Below are 7898 nucleotides of genomic sequence, written 5' to 3' on the forward strand. Positions count from 1 at the left end.
GAGAGAGAGAGAGAGCAATAGATAGTAAGACCAATTTTTATTATAATTGCTATGTAAATTAGATAAATGAAAAAGTTGTAGTTAATTTTATCTATCACTCATGAAAAAAGAAAATATTATACATATTATTACAGTTGTATGTATGTATATAAAGTAACTTATTACATGTGTGTATATAAAGTATAATAATATATAATTAATTATATAATTAATTATATAATTTTTAAAAAATCTTAAAAAACATATACATGATCAACTGTCAAAAAAATTATTAAAAAATCAGAATTCTTCCATTTGTTGAGGAAATTAATTAAACATTTTTAATTACATCTACTGCGTAATAATACAATAATTATGTTTTACGTACATTTTGTGATTTGTATTCATATATCATATTAAGTAATCTATTATAATAAAAAACGATTTTTATTTTATTTCAATAAATATAATATTTAATATTTGCAGGCATAATTTAATATGCTTATAGATCTGAATTAAAATATATGTATAATATATAAAAAGAAAACACTTCATAAATATATTTATTAATTAATAAACGCAAAAGTATTTACTCTACTAGTGTATAAGCGACGCTTATTGAATTATGTTAAAGAAGAACGAGAGAGTGTTCAAGATACATATATGTTAAAGTTGTTTTTCATATCTATGAACAAATATTGCAAAAAAGCCTTGATTATTGATGCCAAAGAGTATACTTTATTAATTTTCAGAATCCTAAACCTTTCGTAACATCAACGTGTTATTTTCCGATACTAATTTATTATTTTCACTTTATTCTTTCAGATGCATGAAGCAATGAAATTAGCATATGTGTGATGTAAGTATAAAAAACTTTTCTTGATATATTTTTTCAGAATCGTTTCGAAATTCAAGATATATACATATAATGAGCTTCTCTAAGAAAGTACATAAATTTTTAATAGAATCATTTATTTTAATTCATGTTAAGATGTACTTTTTTTCTAAAATCCATTTTATAATCTATGTCAAAAACTAATTGTTAAATTTTGTATTTTTGCAATTACAAATCGTGTGCAAAAAAGAATATATAATTTTCACTGTTTTATTAATATAAAACGATTATTAATATAGAACTGCAAGACTGTGAACACTTTTAAATTACAAATTTTTGTAAAACATAAATAAGAAGAAGCATAATAGCATAAATAAGAAAAAGCACAGTTATATTTTATACGCAAGATATTTTTTGTTAAAGTCATATATTTAAAATTATAAATGTAAATGTTTCGGTCAAGTCATCAGCACAATAAAAGAATGCGAGATGTTAAATAATAAAACGCTAATTAAAATGTAGAAATGAAGTTCATATCTGAAAATTATTCTGATTCCTCGATCTTTTTAACATATGAACATAAATCTTATTTCTTGATTGCTGTATGTTAACATGGAATTGCCAAATTCTGACAAATTTAAATAAATTATTATCTTCTTTTTATTATCTAATTATTCTAATTATTATTATCTTTATTATTTAATTTATTAGGTGACTTAATTAAAATTAAAAATTTACTACGTATTATCACAATAGTTACAATGTTGCGGTGTTATTGATGAAGAATATTCACAAAGACGAAAGAATTTTATGTCAGTACGAATATTAAGTAAAAAATTATAATTGTGTGCCGATATGGTTGTCGGACTTTCAACGCAATCAATCTGAAATATTAATAATCCCCCCAAATTTCCCAAATTTAATTTTAAAAAACTATAATAAAGTTATTGCGAAAAATATTGCCTCGGCCGAATCCGAAACTTACATTCAGATCGTAGTGCTTCGTATTGTAATTACAGTGACATTGTCAGCGCTTCGAGACGGTATTTATATGTAATGAGGGAAAAGGAAAGGAAAAATATTAGAAAGAAATGATTTATTAGTGAAGGGGAAACTATTTTTTAATTATGGATATAAAAATGATCAGGAAAATGTAATGTGTCAGTCTGCTTATTTAATACAAAATTTCTTATCTAATACAAAAATCTTGTTTCTTTATGCGTATCATCTTTGATTTTTTTTATAATAAGATATTTCTGAGAATTCATAATTTTTTCTTTCTTTTAAAATTTTTGTGTTATCCAAGTCAATTTTGTGATTGTGTTCTAATTAATATTGGGAGACCATAAAAACTGCAATAGAAGCTTTTCTTATGTTAGTTTTTTGTTTTTTCAGCCGAGTTCAATTTCCGTTTAGTCTGATCATAAGACATTGCAATCAAAACAATTTATTTGATAGATAACATTTGAACGATCTTCTTTTTTTAATTTATCTTTTCCGTTTTATAAAAAGGTTTAAAGAATTCATAAGTTTATAAGCAACATTAAAGTTGAATTTATGTATATAATTTAAAATTTTTCTAAAACATTTTTAGAATATGCAACAGTAAGAAAACTTTATACTTTTTATTTTCAATCTGGAATCAGAGATAGAAACATCGTTATGAATTTTTATATTATCAAAATTTTTTTTACATAACAACGCTTTATTCTATTATTGAAAATTAGTGGAAAAAAGGAATTCTAATGGATATCCATTATTTAAAAAGGTATAGATTAATGAATAAATATTTTTTTCGTGAAATTGGATGTGCAAGAAATAAAATTCTGCCTAATTGTTCTGTCTAATAATTACATCATTCTTATGTTCAATCAGATGGAATTAAAATTTAAATATTTACCTGAATTTGTAGGCTTTTTATAATTATCAAAAATTATCAATCATTACTTTAATATCCAAGACTCTAATTCCTTCATTATCGCTATATTCGGTAAATTGAATTCTTTTGTGGTATGAATTGAAAGTGCAAAGAATTTGTTTCAATTTGATCTTTTTTAGCAGCTAATATAATATTGTCCATATGATGATAGTAAAATGGAATAGAAAAGGTTTAAAGTTTTAAAAATTTCATTTTCTAGATCTAATATTACGCAGTTGGTTAAAATAAGAGACAGAGAAGATTCCATGGGCAAACCAAAGATTTGTTTGAAAATTAAATCATTGAATTTGAAAAAAATAAGCTAAGAACCAATCAATAGACAATATTTGAAAAATATTTTTTAAATATTCATTTCTTATTAATTATACATTTTTTCCAGTTTATTGTAGAAAAAAATCTTTATTAAATTTACATATTACATATTTTTTTTACATTTGTTATTTATTAGTAACGAAATTGTAAAGTACGAAATTGTAAAAAATATTTATTTAACGTTTATTTAACATTTATGTTTCTTTAATAATTTATTTGTAGTAATAATATTAAAAATCATTTATTCAACATTTATTCATCATTAATTTAATATTTATTTGTCAACAGTTATTTGCAATAATAATTTTATAAAACATTTATTTTCAATAATGATATAAAAAATATTCATTTAACATTTAATTGTTATTAATTTAATATTTATCTGTATTAGGCATATACTATTTGCAGTAATAATTTGCAAAAACGTTTATTTATTAAGTCAATCAGAAAGTTCTGTCCGTTTAGCGGCGAACAACTGTAGCTAGAACTGTTGATAACTCTAATATCTAAACAAGCTTAATTTTTTAAATTTTACCATCTGTCAATAAAATCATTCAGTATATAAAAATATACATTCGCATTAATAACATTGCTTCTTGCTACATCGAAAATGTCGAAATTTGAGCCAAATAAGCGTTATTTGTTGATTGTACAATAAGCGCAAAGTATTAATCTTTTGCTTCATATAAAAAAAACTTGCAGATGAAGCTCATCGAATGCTTGCAGAAGTTTATGGTGATAGTGCTCCTTTAGACAAAACATGCAGAGAATAATTTCGATGCTTTAAAAATGATGATTAATGTGGAAGATGAAGAGCGTTCTGGACAGCCAAGAGCATTCGAAGACTAAGAATTGCAGGCATTCATGAATGAAAACTCATGTCAAACGCAAAAACAACTTGCAGAAACATTAAATTGTGCTCAATCTGTTATTTCTAATCGTTTGAAAGCCTTGGGAAAGGTCTACAAAGAAAAATGGTCCCATATGAACTGAAGCCAAGAGACATTGAAAGGCAAAAAACTATCTGTAAAATTCTGTTTGTTAGACAACAAAGAAAGGGGTTTTTGCATCGTATCGTTGCTGAGGCTGAAAAATGGATTTATTTTGACAACTCCAAACGTTGAAAAATCAGTTGTGACCCCGATTCAATTCTCAACATTGACATCAAAGTGAAATATCCATGAAAAAAAAACAATGCTCTGTATTTGGTGGGATCAGAAGGATGTAGTGTATCATGAACTATTAAAATATGGTCAAACAATCACAGGGGGTCTTTACCGAGAACAAATTATCCGTTTTGAGTCGAGCACGAAAACCGATCAGAATATGAAATGAGACAGCACAAAGTGATTTTGCTTCATGACAACGGCCTCACATCACAAAATTTGTCAAGGAAACGTTAGAAGCACTTCGCTGGGAAGTGCTACCTCATGCGATTTATTCACCAGATTGTGTCCCTTCCGACTATCTTGTTTTGATCGATGGCACTTGTTGAGGAACATTTCAATTCTTATGAAGATGTCGAAAAATAGATTTCTGACTAAATAGCTGACTAAAAAGCTCCAAAGATGAGTCATTTTTTTGCCGCGGAATTCGCTTGTTGTCCAAAAGATGGAAAAAAGTCATCGCTAATGGACAATATTTTAATTGATGTATTTTTTCATTTTGTTTCTTAAATATATACTTTTTGCAAAAAAACGGACGAAATTTTCCGATTGACCATATCATTTATATAACACTTATTTAATTTTTACCTCTTCAATATTTATTTTCAAAAAATATTTTAAGAAACATTATTTAAAATTTATGAAAATTTATTTAATATTAATGTAACATAAACCGGTTTCACCAACGCTAATTACTTAATTGGCCGTATAACTGATTAATTGTGTTTACTATTTAATAGAAAGTTGTCCACTTATGGTTGACCGAGTTAACTTACTGATTCGGCTTAATCGAGTTGGTGAAACAGATCCTTTGTATATAATACTAAGTATCCAATTCAATTAATAATAGTTTTAATTTTTCTTCAAGGATATTCTCATGAAGGTCTTCTTATTCCAACTCAAATTAAAACTCAGATACTACAATCTTAACCAATCAAGTTAAATTGTATCAAATTAAAAAGTAAAACATAAATGATATTGTCTTTTGTTATTTACTTAACTCTAATTATAAATATTATTCGTATGAAAGATTTGATATCAACAAATTGACGTCAAGTTAAATTCCTCAAAATTTTATGTATTATTCATAAAAAAGATTTGATATCAATAATTGGCGCCAAATTAAATTCCATGTAATTCGTACTAAATTAAATAAATAATATCAACTTTAACGATATGTATCATTTCTATAAAGGATTTGATATCAAGAACTGACGCCAAGTTAAATCCCATTTCTTTCTACCATACCAAATTAAATAAATAAAAAATATTAATTTAATGTATCATTTGTATAAAAAATCAACAACTATGGCGCAAAGTTAAATTCTACTATTAAAATAAAAAGTAAAACCAAATGATACTATTTTTATTATTTATTTACTTTAAATGGTAATATATTTAATTTTTATACAATGAAATCTAAATATACGTATATCTTATTGAAAGATTTTTCTATTCCAATCCAAATATTTTAAATTACTCTTAAATGAAATTATTATATCATTAATTGTTGATATAATAATTGTATTCATTCAAAGACATTTTCTCTTCCAATTAAAGTAGTGGTTATTTAATTTTCTTTCAAATATTATCACAAAATTGCGTTACTTTGCTCAATTTAAGTATCACACACATATTATCACAAAAAATTGAAAAGTTATGCGTATAAAAAAATTTAATTTAAATAGAAAAATTTTTCATGTAAAAAACACTTGGTGCTGCTAAACCTGCGTTGCAATTTAAAAAAAAAGGCAGAAATTACGCGCGAAAAGAATGAAGTAATCCTGTTCCTTAATTATGGATGATATAACGATTAAAAAAAAGAATAGTATATATAATATACAATGATTATATATATATAAATGATTATATAGGATATATTGCTTATGGGAAACACATGAATGATATTGATTTATCTAAAGCTTGCCTAATAGCTTCCAGTATTATTGTACTTATGGTTGTAGATGTTAATGGTCACTGGAAGCTTCCAATTGCGTATTATTTTATAAATTCATTGAGTAGCATGGAACGAGCAAATATAGTAAATGATACATTAATATCTCTACATGAAACCGGAGTTTTAGTTACTTTCATCACTGATAGACCGCGAAATCACTTTGCAATGGCTACACAATTATGTGCAAAATTAAACATTGACGACGATTTGCAAGTTTATTTTTTACATCCGATTTCAAAAGAAAAAATTTTTGTACTTTTGGATCAAAGTTTACATTTGTACTTTGGAATTTCCGTGTTAAAACTGATACGCAACTCGTTTGGAAAACTGCAAATCATCGTTGACGAAGATGGTTAGATATTAAGTTAGATTAAAGTGATATTTTCTGGAGAAATTGAAGGAAATTTCAAGAATAACACTGTTTGCATGCTGCAACTAAAATTAACAGACATTTGAATTGGCAGAATGAAAAAATGAAAGCTTCTCTGGCAGCTCAAACGCTTAGCAACAGTGTTGCAAAAGCATTAGCATATTTACATGATGACTTGCAGTTACTAGATTTTAAAAATAATAAAGGTACTGAAAAATTTTGTCTCATGATAAACGAAGTATTCGATATATTGAATTCGCGCAATAAATTTAATACTGATCCATAGAAAATCCATAGAAAATGTCTATTTCAATCTGTATTATTCATGACATTCGAAGCAAAATCGCGAATATTGTAACGTACATAAAATTTAAATGTTCATTGACTGTTAATGGTGATTTAATTATTCGCTGTAATTATAAGACAGAATTTATTGGAATGATAATTTTTTTATATAGTATAATAGGCATCTTTGATACTTGGATCGTAAAAAATCTTTCTATCCATTACTTATTGACTTATAAACTACCACAGGATCATCTTGAATTATTTTTTAGGTTTGTGAAGTTGGCATCCCTAAATGCGAATTTTGACAAAATCTAAATCGCAATCAATTGTCCATGATTTGTCCACATTTATCCATAAAAATTTTTGTCTATCCTCCAAAAAAAATTATAAATAAATAAAAAATTCTAGCACTCCCATGAGTACTTTCTTTTAAATTACGTATGGGATTCGATTGTCCAGCATTTGTCCGCGTTAGTTTATAATTCATCCTTTATTGTCCACTTTGTGTAGAGAAATTATAAACAAATAAAGAGAATTTTGTCAAGAGTACTAAAAGTGCATTTATTTTTAAAATATTTTAAATTGATTGTCCATAATATATCGTTCACACTTTGACAATACGCAACTAGCAAATTTGTACACAACTATAATATTTATTTCACAAAGGTATTTTATTTAATTTCTTGAATTATTATTATTAGAGAATTGCAGCATTAATATTTAAAGAAAAGACGTGAATAAATTTATTAAGTAAAGATAATAATAAAATTAAATTAAAAGAAGAAAAACGAAATTTCAGATTTAAGAAGAAGCATGATATATCTTTAATATATTGTAAAACATTACTTAATTTTAGTGACTATCAATATTTAAATGACTTTGATAATTGCAAAAACTGTAAATACTTGATTTATTAATTTATTAAATAAGATATATTATATTTGTATTAGAATGTATGTTTATATCTTATAAATATATATTTATTATATATAAATTATATTATGTTATATATTATATATATATATATATATATATATATATATATATATATA

General features: G+C 25.0%; 1 protein-coding gene across 1 annotated transcript in view; it reads right to left on the reverse strand.

The window, feature by feature from the left end:
- The window catches only part of LOC105620620, a 40737-nt gene that overhangs the window by 4238 nt on the left and 28601 nt on the right, over positions 1-7898 (reverse strand). The gene's annotated exons all lie outside the window — the stretch shown is intronic.

Source organism: Atta cephalotes, assembly GCF_000143395.1.
Source record: "Atta cephalotes unplaced genomic scaffold scaffold00027, whole genome shotgun sequence".
In the NCBI taxonomy this organism is placed as follows: domain Eukaryota; kingdom Metazoa; phylum Arthropoda; class Insecta; order Hymenoptera; family Formicidae; genus Atta; species Atta cephalotes.